Source organism: Myotis lucifugus, unplaced genomic scaffold, assembly GCF_000147115.1.
Source record: "Myotis lucifugus unplaced genomic scaffold, Myoluc2.0 scaffold_483, whole genome shotgun sequence".
In the NCBI taxonomy this organism is placed as follows: domain Eukaryota; kingdom Metazoa; phylum Chordata; class Mammalia; order Chiroptera; family Vespertilionidae; genus Myotis; species Myotis lucifugus.
Window position 1 is genome coordinate 1 of NW_005871531.1, and position 16,731 is coordinate 16,731.

Consider the following 16,731-nt stretch of genomic DNA (forward strand, 5'->3'; position numbering starts at 1 on the left):
AAATGCCATGCGAATCCCTTTGGAAAGATAAAGCACTGTCATCGATGTCTGCAATTCTGTCCCTTTCTCACCCTTCAACACGCTGCCCCTGCATGTCGAGAGGCCCCCACAGCTCAGTCCTGGCCTTAGGGGGCTGTGCAGTCCACGCTGCTAGTCCAGGAGCCTCAGGACAGACTCCCGCCCAGCCTGGGCGTTAGAGGGCGCCCAGGGCAGGATTCCAAAGGAAGAAGGTTTAGACTCTTAGACTCCCGGGGGGCGGGAGGGACGGTCCACAGCTGTTAAAATGGAACATGTGCGTCCTACTCTTTTTTTTTTTTTTTAATATGGAACGCTTCACGGACTTGTGTGTCAGCCTTGCGCAGGGGCCATGCCAATCTTCTCTGTATCCTTCCAGTTTTAGTGTGTGTGCTGCCGAAGCGAGCACATGTGTGTCCTGTTCTTACTAGTAAGAGTGTATTTTTCAGATGTTTCCACGCAAATGCACAAAAGATATGCACCCTCACAAAATACAAGTCCTGATATTGTTCTTCATGGCGAGATGCTCAACGTAACCTCCACGCCCACCCGAGAGGAGGAGGTGTGCACGGGTGGAGAGCCACGCACAGGAGCCCACGCTGCCTTTGAGTGAGCGAGTCGATCTGAGTGTCCTGGCATGGAATGTTCTCCAAGGCACTGCGTTAAGTGGGGTAAAGAAAAACCAAAATAAGGAGCACAAGACACAGCACACCCGCTTCCTTGTGAAAACCAACGCTCTCCACAAGGCTTCTCTCAGGAAGAAGGCTGCGCGGCACCGCTTGGGGAACGTCAAGATCCGCCTCACGGATGAAGACTCAGACACAAGGGTATTGGCAGGGTAGAGTCGGTCAAGCAGGAACCAAATTCTGGGGGAACTTCAACTCCAGGCTGTGAGATTGAACAAGACAGAAAAGACAGCAGGGGCCAAGAGTCCTGGTGTTGGTGACCTGGAGGGGCAGGCTGGAGGGGGCGCTTCCCGGAGACGAGAATCCTGGGCCTGCCCCTCCCCATTGAGCCCGGGCAGGTCAGACGTCCGGGCTGGAGCCGCCTCATCTCGACAGAGGATGCTGAGGAGTAAAGGCAACCCAGCAGAATCCCCAAGATGCAGCATGCTGAGCACGATGGCCGAGGAGGGAAGAAGTAGGGATGTCCTGGGAATTCCTCCAAGAAGAGAGGCTTTGTTCCCTGGAGCACATGGAGGGGGGATTGAGCTGAGCACTTATCTCCTTCTCAGCAAGTTTCAAGTTCAGTAACTCTGAATTGGGGCTGGGAGACTGGAAGGAAAATTGAGTTGTGGGGGCAAAATAATAACGGCTTGACTTAATTACAAAAACGCCTCGCTGCCCTGTCGTGATGTCAACACTACGCCCGCTGCAATTCAGGCTCTTGTGAAGGGGCTATTTTGTTAAAATTCAGGACAAAAGCCGTGCCATTTATGAACACATCCGTATATTTTAGTGAGTGCAATGGATTAAAGGGGGAAAAAGTAATTATTCACCAACAGGCCGGCCCTCCATGATCTCAGTCTTGGTGGCTGCGAGGCTCCGTGTGGGAAGTAATACGCATATATTCGAGTTAACTCTGTGGGAAATTGAACGTCCTGGACATTAAACACACTTGACAAGACACCTTGAGGTGCAGAGAGGACGCGGAGTCAGGAGCAGCAGAGCTCGGTCTGGTGACAGCTTTGAGGTGGGTGGATTTTTGCTTTTTATGGACACACCCTCACTGTCGTTTCCTGGTTATTAAAGTGGCTGGAGAATCTTTATTATGTTTCCTGGTACACTAACTCTGTCGAAATTAAGAAATCTCATCAGACTAGAGCGTCCACAAAACACAAGCGATGACCATGAATCACACCTTGGCCTTGATGGAGGACAGATAACAGAGTAATTTCTTTGGTCTGCGCCTCATACCTAATCATGGCTCTCAGACATGGAGCCCTGCTAATCTATGTATATATAAAAGCCTAAGCAACCGTTACTACCAGTCGACCGAACAACTGGTCGACTGGTCGCTATGACATGCACTGACCACCAGGGGGCAGACACTCATCATAGGAGCTGATCCCTGGTGGTCAGCGCGCTCCCATAGCCAACCTCCTGCAGCCAGTCAACCTCCCACGTCCCTCCCTCCGGCCAGCCGGCCCCAATCAGCCCCAATTGCCAGCCAGGCTGAGGAACCCCACCCGTGCTCGAATTTGTGCACCGGGCCTCCAGTTGAAATATAATCTAAGGAAGCATGGCCGTGGTTAGGCCACGCCCTACAGGAGAGAGCGTGCCTCTGGGAAGAGGGTGGCAGGGAGAGCGCAGGGCTGGGGGCGGGGGTGGTGGGTCTTTGGGGAAGACGGTGGAGGAAGTGAGGGTCATGGGCCGCCACAGCCAGAGGGGAAGTGGCTGAGAGCGTCCTGAAGACTCTGGGATTGTGGACTCCTGGTCCTGATACGAATGTGGAACCTCGGCCCGCCGTGCCCTGCATCCCCAGCGTCCCACATCCCACTTGTGCTCCTTCTTCCGTGCATTCAAATGCTCCCCCACCCCCCTCAGAGCGTGTTTCCTGAGTCCGCAGACTGGGGATGGCCCCCTCCCTTCCCCATCCCTCTCCTGTCCCCACCAATGCCACGGCTAGTTCACAGAAGCCAGGCCTGCGGTCCCCGGCCGGCGTGGTCACCTTCCGGCACAGGCGCGATGCAGACACTTGGGAAGGGGTCAGGGAGGGTCTGGGCACCGGGTGGGCATCCCGGGACGTTTCTAAGCAGAGGCGGCGCAGGGGAAGCAGGACCCCCCCACTGGCTGGGGGTTTCCTCCAGGACAGAGGTGAGCAGCCCAGAAGCCCCACAGTGGGCGGAAAGTTAGTTCAAAGACCTCAAGTGCGGGCCGTGAGGCCAAGGATGCCTCATTCTGCGAGATCCGTCACGACCTATAACTATGTGATGTAAATAGGATGCCTTACATATGCAACGCATAGCATGCTTTCCACAGTCCATTTTCAAATGTTAATTTCCTCGAGGGTGGCAATTGCCTCCAGTAACTTAACTGGCAGGGTCCCCCGGGTAGGGACCTTGGGCTTGTTCACTGATGTGGTGGCTTGGCACCCGTCACGTAGGCGACCACGGTACATAGATCGTGCACGTGTGAGACATGTGGTTAGAGATGTGGTTGCCAGACAAGCCACAGGATGCCTATTGACTTTAAATTTCAGATAAATAGCACACATGTCTCAGTATGTCTTACATATGACATGACATACACTCATACTTACAAAAAAGTATTTGTTGTTCATCTGGAATCCAGATTGACTGGACATCACGTGGTTTTCTGTTTGTTTGTTTGTTTGTTTTAAAAATATCTTTATTGATTTCAGAGAGGAAGGAAGAGGGAGAGAGAGAGAGACACACCCATCAATGATGAGAGAGAATCATGCATTGGCTGCCTCCTGCACGCCCCCCACTGGGGATCCAGTCCACAACCCGGGCACGTGCCCTGACCAGGAATTGAACTGTGACCTCCTGGTTCAGAGGTGGATGCTCAACCACTGAGCCCCGCCGGCTGGGTCATCCGTGGTTTTATTTGCTAAACCCAGCAAGGTCACACTGCACGTGAGCAGGCAATATGTCCACACACAATGATTTCTGGTAAATCCTGTGGCCTATTTAATTCCTATCATTCTTCACAGTTTTCAGATCCTTTCGTCTGCCCGGTAGTGAGGACGTGAGGGTTTCTCCAGGAGCCCCCTCTGCAGTACACGCTACGAATGAGGAAGGGTCCACGCCACTTATGACGCCTGCGAACTCCCTGAGCCAGTGATGGTGAACCTATGACACGTGTGTCAGAGGTGACACGCGAACTCATTTTTTTGGTTGATTTTTCTTTGTTAAATGGCATTTAAATATATAAAATAAATATCAAAAATATAAGTCTTTGTTTTACTATGGTTGCAAATATCAAAAAATTTCTATATGTGACAGGGCACCAGAGTTAAGTTAGGGTTTTTCAAAATGCTGACACGCCGAGCTCAAAAGGTTCGCCATCACTGCCCTGAGCTGTCACAGGTCTTTCTCATCTTTCTCCTGAATATGGAGGATGCTGACCGTCTCCTCGTCACCCTGCGGCGGCGCTGGAGGGCACGTGGCTGCAGTGCACCCACGGGAGCCATTCGTCCTGCCTGACCTTTCCGGCTGGTGGGCGGCCGTGAGCTTACGCAGCTGCAGCCCCTATGAGCTCAGGTCTCCGCTGCCGGAGGCGCTTCTCTGGGCACCACCACTGGCCCAGCATCCCAGAGCCGAGGCCGAACAATGGGCCCTTCCCACCCTCCCTGAGCCCCGGGACGTCCCCACAGGGGACGGGGATGGGGGCCGGGGGAAGGGGGGGGCGGGGGGGAGAGATGTTGAAATGCTCTTCCCCAGGCCATTCTAAGTGCCCACCTTCCCGCAGCGTTGCCACCACTGGCACCTGAGGCTCCTGGCCGTGGTTGGGAATCTTTCCTATCTTCTTTCCAGCCGTGCTCATGGCGGGGAGCTGCTCTGCTGCCGACGGCTCCGTCTGAGGAAGGAGGACTCCAGGCAGCTCCCGCTCCAGGGCAGGCGTGTTGATACGTCAGGAAATACCTGCTCTTTTCCCGATTGTACTCAGTCTTCACTGGTCAAACCTCTTCCTCTTCCCCCAAATCCAATTGATTTCCTCTATTATTTTGTATCGATAGGGTTATTACTGCTCAGGAGTGGCTTGCGTTGTCTTTATTGACGTCCATTGCATTTAATTGAGCCGTCCGTCCAGTTTGTCCAAATCATGTTGGATTCTTCCAATTATCCAGTGCAATGGGCTCCAAACTGATGTGGAAAATTTTCCCTTTTAGAAATTCTAAGAATTCACATGATTACACTGGGAACAATGACAAGATGAATTATTTGGTATTTTAAAATATATCACCTAAAACTGCACGCCGAATGTGTTGGAAAGCAATTCTGGACGTGCTGGCGCAGGCAGGTAGGCAGCTATTGATAAAGGCAGGGAGCAGAGGGAGTCAGCCATCAGGGAGCGCACTCAAGGAGGGGGCATGAGCCGGCTTGCTCCACCAGGAAGTGACCGCCTCACAGGCTCCCCGGAACCACCCCTCACTCCCACAGTCACTGGGAAGGGGAGGACAGTCCAGGGGGAGGGGAGCACTTGTGCAGGAGCTAAGCTGGCGGCCATACAGACCTGTCAGTCTAGCCTGGGAAAGGATGGGATTGGATAAGAGACACAACCCTGGAAGATCTAGGAGATGGATTGGTTAGAAGGCGGGCCCAGCGCAAACCCATGAAAGCTTAGGAACCTGATTGCTTATGTTGAAAAAGCGCCCGGTCCCTCTCAAGCCCGAGGTGATATAATCCCAGCCACACTAGCCTGTCTCCCTCGGTTACGAAGAAACAAGACTCAGAAAGAACCTTTGCCTCCCTTCTTTCCTGCCCAACAGATTCAGGTACGAGAACCTGCTCCAGGGAGGGAATCTCAGGATGCAGCCGGAGCCTCATTTAAATTAAGGGCGGTGGCTAGAGGGGCTTCAGACAGGGCCCTGTGTGCCATGGCTTCTGAGTTGCCTGCAAGAATTTCCCTGCCACGTGTGTTCAGCTCTTCCTCAACTACCTCTAAATGGCCTTTCTCCCTTCTGAACCCTAATACCCGTCCTTCCCCCCTTTTCTCTTGTCCAAAGTGCCTCCCAATGTCCAAATATGTATCCCAATGTGGCCTCCCATCTCTGGAATTCTCATGCTTGTGTGAATTCCTTGTGCACATGCATTGCAGTTCGGTTTCCTCCTGTTGAGCCTCTCTGCTCATTTGGGTGTTAGCCCAGCGAGGAGAACTCAGAGCGGGAGGTGAAGGGTTCGTTCCTTGTAGCCTCCCAGTGGGAAATGGAGGCGGGAACTTTTCTGGATGTGCAGGCCAGGTCACGGAGCTGCCCCTCAACATCCTGGACACTTTGGCTCTAATGAATATGCAGATGAGCATTGCACCAGGTGCAGCAGGGTTCCAGGAGGCGGTGGTTCTTCTTCCTCCCGAGGGAAGACGCTGGGACCTCAGAGGCGCTGTCTTTCAGGAATGGCCACCGACCCGACCGTCGCCAAACAGCATCTCCTCTTTCCTTGAACTAATTAGTTAGAGATGAAATAAGACTCGAATGTGGCATCATCTTAAGTTCACAATATTTTCCGTAATTAAAACAGGTCATTTAGAAAAGTCATTGCCAATTGCGCCAACCTCTACTGCCGACGAGAGCTGGGCTGGCAGCGTCTTCCCATCGCAAGGTGCTGTTTAACCATCAAGTTCCGCACCCCCCGCTGGGCGTGCCCTTGGAAGTGGCCTGTGGGCTCAGCAGCCAGCGCTGAACCACAGACCAAAAAACACACACACAGGGGACTTCAGAAGGGATGCTGGGGGGGGGGGGGGGACGTGAAGGGCTCAAAAGGATAAACATGACTCCTTAATCATTTACCAGGAAGAGCGTGGTTATGCAACAGACCTGGACACTCCTAACGTTGGTTTCATTTCACACTTCATTCTGGAAATGTAGTTTTGATAATATTTAAGTTCAATTAAAAACATGAAGACTATGGTCCTGGCTGGCGTGGCTCAGTGGTTCGAGTTTTGGCCCATGGCACCAAGGGGTTGTAGGTTCAATCCCGGGTCAAGGGCATGGACCTGGGTGGCAGGTTCGATCCCTGGCCCCTGTTGGGGCGAATGCAGAAGCAACCAATCAGTGTGTCTCTCTGACATTAATATTTCTCTCTTTCTCTCTCTTCCCCTCTCCCTTCCACTCTCTCTAAAAATCAATAGGAAAACATATCCTTAGGTGAGAATTTAAGAAAAAAAAGACTACGTCTATCATTTTTCTTGGACCAAAATATAAGTTTTAGTAGATAAACTCAAATGTTATTCACGATTTCCAAAGTACAGTCACTATGTGCCCGAACCCGTGCCCGAACCCAGGCCCACGGTGCCGATGGGAGTGGCGGTGAAGAACCGCCTCCGGGAAAGTGCTCTCACTCCTGCCCGCTGTCCTGACTGGGACACGCGGCGCGGCGCCCCCCTGAACCCACGCGGCCCGGCGCCCCCCTGAACCCACGCGGCGCGGGCGCGGGCTGACCTGCAGGGACACAGGGAAAACGCCTCCCCCGGATGCTCGCTTGCTCGTGGGGGGCTGTCTTTCAGGCCTGGGACAGAACCCCGCGGGGAGGACGGGAGCACATGCAGACAGCTCTGTGTGCGTCAGAGGGAGGAGGCGAGGCGGAGCAGCCTCGCGCTGTGGAATTTGCTGTCCCGTTTTCTCCTTGGCAATGCGATAAAAAACATACGTTTCAAACAACCGTCTAAAGAGCAAGGAATTAAAACAACAACAACAGGAAGCCAAGGACCACAATGTTTCCTTCTGGCGGAGCACAATGGTGATGTTAGCTCTGCCAAGCAGGCCTTTAAGATAAAGATTCTCTCTATTTCTTTGCAAATAAACATCCAAAATATTTATCGAATTGCAGTTATGTTAAAACAATTGAGCATTTTTCAGTGGTCATGCCTTTTATGGGATGTGGAAACTTAAAATATCCATATATAATTTAGTTACAATTTCTCATAGAAAAGAAAACTATTGTCAAATAGCCAAGAGATTTTTTTTTAATCTTTATTTTAAGAGAAGATCTGAAATTGGTTTTTAAAGTTTCAGGGTACAATAAACACCCTAAACCGATAATGATAGGATCAAAACCCAGCACAAAAACAACGATCCTTTGCCATGATTTTTATTAAATTTATAATGAAAATTTTTCATCCCACCAATACTGATTTACCCCACTGCACGCCCTGCGCTGGGCTCGGGAATTTAAGGCCCCGAAACATTTCAAGATGGATCGGCCCAGATCCCGGCAGCCAGGGAGGGGCCACCAGGCAGGAGGGAAGGGTGACCTGCACCGTCCCATGTGCTGGGGTAGGTCATGGCCCGGTGCCGGTGGGAACACAGGGGGCGCAAACAATGCCGCCGGTGTCCCTGTGTGGGGGTGGGAGGAGGGTGACCGAGCCTGGGATGGTCCCTGAGGAAGGAGACACGAGGTGAGCGTGGAGAACTGGTGGGGACAGGAGGGAGGACACTCCTGCAGAGAAGACGAGGAGACGGAGGCCAGAGGGCGAGAGGAGGGGCAGGTGTGCGCGGCCAGCAAGAGCATCAGGGAAGAAGTGACCTGATGTCCCGCCGAGGACGGGCCACAACCACCACGGGGACGCTCACCGAGTTCCCACTCAGCGCCTGGCCCTCAGGGCGCGGCCGGGGTTCAGTCTTTCCTCCTCCCCGCCTCCCCATCGCCCTGTGTGGTAGTTACGATTACTGCCCCATTGCAGAGGTGGGAACACTGAGGCACAGGGAGAGCCGAGGAGCACGCCCAACGTCACAAAGGCATGGAGGGCCCCAGTGCCCGCAAGGCAGTGGGCTAGCCCGGCACCCTAATGGCTGAAGGACATTGTTAGTTTGTGGGTCGAGGGCCAGGGGTGGGGACAGGGACATAAAAACCTCCAGTTAGGAAACGATTGAAATGGGTGGGCAACCAGGAGGGACTGAACGAAGGCATGACTAGGGGAGACTCGGGGGAAAGGAAACATTTTATAATTTAAGATTTGGGGATCAACGGAGAGTGGGAGTCCCAGGGACAGAGGCGTCCTGGGTGGCCCCGTGTCTCCCAGAGGAACGGGAGTGGGCCGGGGGCTCCCTGCCAAGGATGCTCACGAGATCATCAACCGCGCTCCTCGGCTGACGGGCAGGAGAGGGGTGAAGGGTTCGAGGCGTGGCCAGGAGTCCGTCCTCGCCCACCTGCCGGGGTTGGACCACGTCCAAGGTGGAGTGACGTGGGCTCATTGGCCGAGGAATGTTGTGGGGACGAATGGGACGGTCTCCGCCAAGCAACTGGAGGTGCCTGGACAGAAGCCACTCTGAGAAGAACCGTGTGTGTCCTCCCTGAAGCGGCATTTTAAAAACAGGTCAGTTTGTGAGGCAAAACAGAGGAACAGATCGGCCTGGAAGATGTGCTCGGCCCCGTGAGGCGTGACGCGGCTCTCCGTGTGTCAGGAGACCACCCCCACCCCGTCAGGAACAGCGGCCACGGGGACGAGCGAGGTCGGCCGCTGGAGTCACCTTTGACGGGGAGAGAAGGCGACCCGACAGGAGGGCACGTGACAGGCAATGATCAGGATTTTCTGGAAAAAATGCAGATTTTCCTTTCTGTCGGACAATATGTCACACATATGGCAAGGTGCCTCGCTTGATACAACATCTAGCAGCGGAGAATGAGACAGATGGTAGCTTCATGGCTTCGCCTTATTAATTCCCGCGCCGTGAGACTGAGGAGCTCGCAGTTCAGGGGATGGGCTCCGTGTCTGTTTTGGGGACTCGGCAGAACGCATCGGCGGGGGAAGGACCCAGGGCGGGAGGGAGGACCCCCCACCCCCCGTCGCCTTTGGTGGCTGATGCTTCTGCGGTGACCAGGCCGTGGCGGCAGAGACTATGTCCTGGGTTCCCTGTAGGGGACAAGGCTGCAGAGGGCGCCGCCTGGTCACCCGTGGGTGCTGTGCCCAGGCCCCTGGAAGGAAGCCGAGGAGGAAGAGACGGGGATGATGACCAGGAACAGAGGGCTCTTGGTCATCAGAAATGTCAGAGCATAAGCACCTGTGCAGAGTCCGAGAATGAACGGAAGGGAGAAGAAAAGGGGAGGAGAAACCACGAGATGTTAGTCATTTCGGTGGATTTTGCTCCTCACGAGGTCCCTTCTTCCTCTGCCGATCCGTTTGTGGTCTGATATCACTGCTGCTACAGACACTCTCTAGCTTTGTGTTTGCCTAGAGCCCAACTCCCCTTCCCCCAAGCCTTTCACTGTTTTATGTATGGAAAGTCCAGATTCAGCACTTTCGTCCTCTCCCAAAAACGACACTGAAGGTTTTGCATATAGAAACAGAACAAATAGCTATTATTGGTTGAAATCTTTTTTCCCCCCAAGCACTGGGCAAAGGCTTTACATATATTATCTCATGCGAGCCTCAAGCACCCCTATGAAATCAATAGCACTGTTACACACGTTTGATAAGAAAATGGAATTTAGAGAGGTTAAGTAATTTGCCTGAAATCACGCCGACAGTATAACAAGCGGAAGAGTGGCCTGAAACCTATCAGATCCAATTCCTGGAAAATGGTGATGTAGCCGGAGAAGGAAAAGTTTTTCTCTGTAGATGTGATGAAGCTAAGGACTGTGACACCGGGGGTTACCCTGGGTATTCCGGTGGGACGCACATCCGGTTACGAGTGTGCTCCTTCGAGGAGCAGAGGGAGGTCTGCTGCACACTGAAGAGGAGGAGGAGATGTGAAGTCAGAGGCAGGAACCAGAGCAATGCTGCCACCAGTGGAGGAATGCTGGCAGCCACCAGAAGCTGGACGAGACAGGGCGCTTCCCCGGGGCCCTGCTGACAACTCGATTTCCGCCCCGTGAAACTGATGTCGAACTTCTGTCCTCCAGAGCCGTGAGAGAAAGCCTTCTGAGTCTTAAGCTACCAAGTTTGTGGCCACTTGTGATGGCCACCACAGGACAGTAACGCGGGCAATGTGAGGTAGTCACTGTGACCAGTCACTGTGACCAGGGGTGGGAACCTTTTTTCTGCCAAGGGCCATGTGGATCTTTATAACATCATTCAAGGGCCAAAAACAATTATCCGCTTAAAAGGGAGCCCGCCATATTTGGTCAAACACTTAATTAACTCACCCTAATGCCTTGGCAAGGCCAGGCCAAACGATTTCTCAGGCTGGACGTTCCCTGCTCTAGAATCATGTATTCACCAATACTCTAGGGATAAAACAGTGATTTGGGATGATTATTGTAGAAATGGTGCGTGGAACTGAGCAGCACAATACGAAACTAGAGCTGGGAGACTGTGCCCGTCACCCAAGTAGGACCAAATATGTGAATGATAATGAACGTTTCAGCTAAATGTTTATTCAGTGGCACAGTTAACAGGTGGGGATTGGAAAAAATGCGCCAGCGCTAATTACATTCCTAGGTCGCTGGCCGCCTGATTCATTGTTTCATTCTGGGGTAGAACTGTCAGAATTCATCCCTGGCTGTCAACAGACCGTTTTCAGTTATTGTTCAGAAGCCCACGGGTGACCTTTCAAATCCGAGCGGAGGTGTTAAACAGGATGCTCTGAAATTGCTTTATAATTCAGGTCAGTACCACGGACAGTGCATGACGTGTAGGTAAGACATTTCCCTTAGTGCGGTGGCTGCGTGCGGCCTGCTGTGAGTTTGCAGCGTGTGGCACTCGGAAGTGCTCCCCCCTGGCTCCCCCAGGGGCTTTCTCTCCCCGAATCTGAGCAGGTGTCCTGGCATGGGCCTCCGCCTCCAGCCTGGACACAGGGAGGGCTGGGCTCCCAGGCGGGAAAGTCATGTATCTGAGCCAGGGTTTCCTCACCCATCACAGTGCCAACTGTCATGCCCCTTCAGGTCACGGCGAGAAGCGTGAGATCGTCTGCAAAGAACCTGCTCAGGGCCTGGGCCATGCAGCAGGGGCCCCCGTGTGGATCCCGACTCTCATTCGCCAGCAGTTGCTCCAGCTGCAACATAAGGCAGCCTCCTCATGCAGAGCGCCAGCGCTCTCTAAGGCTGTGTTAGCCACCGCGGTGTGATGACAGCGTGGGCGGAGACCAACCCCGGTCCTGCGGTCTAGCTCCCGGCTCCAAGGAGGCCGCGGCTTTCCTGGGGTGAGGGGCGTGAGCAGGATGGGCCCCGGGGTCTGCGTGCTCTCTCTGGTGCAGCGCGGTCCCTTCTGTCTGTCCCGTGTGGGGTCTTGAATCGGTGGAACTTTCCTGAGGATCTCCCTGGGTTAATTCAACGCCACCTGGGAATAAGACCGCATTGCTCTTGTGTTTATTTATTTATTTATTTTTTAAAAATATATATTTTTATTGATTTCAGGGAGGAAGGGAGAGGGAGAAGAGAGATAGAAACATCATCAATGATGAGAAAGAATCATTGATCAGCTGCCTCCTGCACACCCCCTCCCCCCCACACCGGGGATCCAACCCACAACACAGGCATGTGCCCTGACCAGGGATCAAACCATGACCTCCTGGTTCATAGGTCGACGTCCAACCACTGGCCTCTGTTGTGTTTAGCGTTTTGGGGAATAAGATGACAGTGAGGCCGGGCAAGCAAGCAACAAAGCCAAGCAGAGGTGCGATTTTGGGATGTACTCAAAAAGGGGAAATGTGTTTGGTCAATGCACATGTTGTGGGTCACATGTTGTGGGTCACGGACAGTGACGCAGTTTAAATTCATCTCCAAAACGTGGAGGCACTGAGAGGGCAGGATACGCACGCATGAGGCCTAAGCAGACACCCCCCAATGGCGCTCCCTCAACGACTGATTTCTGTGGGGACCACAGACAACAGCCTTATTTCCCGTTTCAAGATGAGTGCCGGCTCCAGGGCCATCGCGAAAGCTCTGCTTGTTTTTTTCACGTCAAAACACTTCAAGTAGAACGAGCCCTCCCCGCACCCCCCCCCCCCAACCTCCCGGTTTGGAAACAGGCTACAAACAGGAGCGCGCTCCAAACGCTCGTCTTTTGAAACCACGAGGCCTCGGAGCCCTTGGATTTGGGGAATCTGACAGTGACGACGAAGATCCTTTCTACGCTGTTCACGCATTTAGAATGCATTTTAAATTAAAACAAAACGGAAACGTTTCCAATCTATTCCAGATAGTTTAATTCATCGCATCTGATTTTCTTTAAAAAGTATTCCACTGAATAAATTATTCAAAATCAAGTGCATTGATTGGCATAAAATGGATTTTTCACTAGTTCACTCAGTAATCCCCGAATTGGCGAAAAATCAAGGTGTGGTACGACAGTTTCAGTTATAATCAAATACATTTAAGAGATTATCTTATAAAAAAAACCCTAAGGACTATAGTAAACAGCAAAGTATTTTTAAAAAATGAATTTTAACTAAAGCTGTGCGAAACCTTCATGGGAAAAATATTTAACCATGAATGAAGTACAAAGAGAATGAAATGAATAGAGATGTGATGTTTTTATGAATGGAAAAATTCAGTCTCTTAAACATGTCAATTTCCCACACATTCTAATAAACTCAGAGCGATTCTAAAGGATAAATCCCAGCGAGGCCTTCCACGGGTCCCGACAAGCTGATCCTCAAATCCAAGCGGAAGCACGAGAGGCCGAGAAGAGGCCAGGTAACCAGGTAACGAGGGAGGAGGAGGCGAGGGAAGGTGGACAGATAGCGATGGACACACAAGAGGCGGGGCGCTTGCTGTTAGAGGGAACTCAGGGGCGACAGGCCAGGGAGCAGATCAGCGGGTAGGGATGGCGCCGCCAAGGAGCGATATCGGCACAATCGCATGCCCACCGCACCGTTCAGAAAAGTGCGACATGGATAGAGATCAAGGGCGAGACCCAGAGCCTCATGTTGCAAAACTGCTGTTGCTTCAAAGCCGTCGTGAAATCCAGTGCCACGTGCCACCGCCAGACCAGGCCCGTCAGACGCGCTGTCCACCCTCCTCCAGCCCCTGCCACCGTCAGGTGACCGACTCTGGGGCCGCGTGGAGCCTGTCCCTGCCACTGCGGACCGGAGTCCCCTTCTCCCGCTTTATCGGGACCTGCCCAGTGGTAGCCCGATAACCGGGAGAATAAGTAAATCTACTGTTTCTTAAGCCACTGAATTTGGGGGTAGGGGTGTCTCGATTCAGTTACCTTGGCACAGCCAAGCTTAACCCAACTCCCTGCTCACCAACCGGGCACCTGGGCAAAGGCAGCCACGAAAACTTATCCAGACCTGACCTTCCCTCATCCCCGTTCCCTTCCCTCCCCACCAAGCCTAGGGAGCAACTTTTAAAATGACCATTTCCTAGTGCACACCCAAGGGATGTAGCGCCCACTGTGGAGTGAAATAAAGCTGGCGCCCCGCCCCCAGCAACCGAAGTGGATGTTGAACACAAGGAAGAGGGCGTCGGTGCGTTTCCCCGGACTTAACATGTCAGTGGATACAGGGGTGGGCAAAAGTAGGTTTACATAATACAAGTAAATAATACGCTAATCAACCCATCCATGTGAGCACAAATGTAACTGTTTTGTGGACTCACCCCTGTAGACCTCCCCTTGCCCACCGCTGTCCAGTTCCTGCCAAGGGGACGCGGGAGGGGGTGGTGTCAGAAATGCCGGTTCTCTCCTGTCTGCTCCCGCCTGCTCGTCACCCACAATGCCTAGTTTCTGTCCCTAGGGGGCGCTGCCATCGGCCTCGCTGGACTATTGCAGGGCTGTGAGCAACCACTGAGAGAGCCCTGAGCAACATGCGATGGAAGAATAACCTGCCGGGTGTTTCACTTGAAGTAGAAGTTGGGCATCAAAAGGGAAATTTGCTCTCATTCCCTCTATAAATAAGGATTCTCGGCGTTCAAATTCTTCTCTTGTTTTCCTTGCAAGAGATCCTTTCATTGTGCGAGGACTAGGAGGTTTGTCCTATTGTCTGAATAGGTGATTGATTACATTTATTGATGAGCACACTCAAAGGAATGCTACTAACGCAGCTACTTTTAAATGAAATATACATTTACTAACTAGATTTCTACCAACTGACATAAATGAAACCAGCCATACTCGTGAAAATAAACATTTTTTCCTATGAAATAAAATAAATCTTATTTTTGAGTCCACAGGGATTTAACTTCATTAGTATATTAAAAATTAATATGCATTAGAATAGTATCACCGTGTAATGTATTACTTACTTTAACTAGACAAACCAACCGGCGTCTTTCTGAAATCTTACTATGGCAGCAGCCGCGCGTGGCTGGCGAGACAGCGATCTGGATGTGAGCCTCGCTCTCTCTGTCCATGTTCTGGATCTTCTAAGATACAACCGACTCAGCGTATTTAAAGAATAAATTTTAAAAAAATTGAACAAGCTTACTGAGCACACACCGTGGCAGGGTTGATGCCGGGGATGAAAGGCTTTTCAAAATGTAAGTGAGAAGTTTACATTACGCTGTGAGCTCTCAGCACATCTAATACCACGCATTTCTTATCTCTCTGATCCCACACATGCTGCGGAGGGAGGCGAGAAGCCGGTCTGCTCCATCCACAGCGAGGGCACTGCCCACCCACACCCGCCCTCCTCGGGCTGCTGTGAGACAGCACCCACGGGGGTTGGAAAAGAAGTTTATTGTCTCGGGGTCCAGGGACACACTTTAGGAAACACTGTTAGAGCCCGAGCTACCAGAACCATCTATAGATTTTAGGTGTTTTCCTCAATATTTTGAATTATCTTTAGATTATTTAGAATGCTCTTATATTTAACCTTTAAGTACACACCATCTAGGTTTCTACTAAAAGAACAGATGATATATCTATTAAATTTTATCATTGGAACTTTTATTTTTATATATTCTTAAATATATTTGTATTGATTTCGGATAGGAAGGGAGAGGGAGAGAGAGATAGAAATATCAATGATGAGAGAGACTCATTGATTGGCTGCCTTCTGCATGCCCCTGACTGGAGATTGAGCCCGCAATCCAGGCATGTGCCCTGACCGGGAATCGAACCGTGACCTCCTGGTTCCTAGGTCAATGTTCAACCACTGAGCTATGTTGGCCGAGAGGGACTTTTAAGTTATAAATTCTTTAGAAATATACTTAAAGAGTTATTACTTATGGAAACTTGATGATAAGGACAAAAATAGCTTTCCATGAGGGAAATCCATTTTGAGTTGGGAATTTTCCCATTTGCTACCATTTTGGGTAAGTTGCTCCATGCGTGATTGCACAGTTTGGGCTGACTGGCGGCCAGCGGCCCTGGCTGCCACCGTTCTAGTGGCGAGTGTGACGCAACTCTTCCACAGCTTCATACCTCATGTACTTAACCTGCAGGGGCTCAGGCCTCAGAGCCCGAGGGCCATGGCACTGACCACTCCGTGCAGTAAATTAGGTTCTAGAACTCGCGTTCTTGTCACTCAGATTTTTAAGCAGCTCAGTCTGCAGACGAGAGAAATGACCAATGCATTTGCTCCGTGATGGACATCCTGATAGGGCCATCCTCATAGGGCCATCATGATAGGGACATCGTGATAGGGCCATCGTGATAGGGCCTGTCAGTTCCCATCGGAATCCTGACCTGAAGGGGAGATGGCAGCAGGGGCGTGGGGGAGGGTCTGAGCTTCTCTCCCGGACACATGAACACACTTGCAGCCTTTGGTAACCAAGGTCTTCCTGCTCAGCTGCTCCTGAGGAGAACAGAGCGATCGCTCTCTACGAGGGCGTTAACTCACTCTCCATGCCCCATGGAGGCCATTTCTCATTCGCTTCTTGTCCCAAAGGAAGACCCGATGAAGACTGTGATGAAGATCGTGGGAACCAGGCTTTTGTGCGGGTTCCTCCTTTTCACCCAGTTTTAAGTGGCTTTTCTGGGTACCTAGAACCGTCTTCAGATAATCTCACCAATCTTGGTAATTTAAAACAATTATATTCTACATCCAAAAGCCTCCTGGAAATTGGAAATTTCAAAGTTCACTGAAAAATAATAAATCTGAATTGAGGAACCAAGGACTATGAGAAAAGATACAGCTCATAGCATCCTCTCTCGGTGTCACGCGAGAAGGGTTCGGAAAGCAAGGGCGACATCAAGATGCAATAATTAAGCA

At 51.7% G+C, this 16,731-nt stretch overlaps 1 non-coding gene across 1 annotated transcript; it reads right to left on the bottom strand.

Annotated features, from left to right (window-relative positions):
* Positions 1–317: 317 nt before the first annotated feature.
* LOC111823415 lies at positions 318–424 on the bottom strand. Its single transcript, XR_002826424.1, has one exon. It is a non-coding gene; the product is annotated as a U6 spliceosomal RNA (small nuclear RNA).
* Positions 425–16,731: the final 16,307 nt, after the last annotated feature.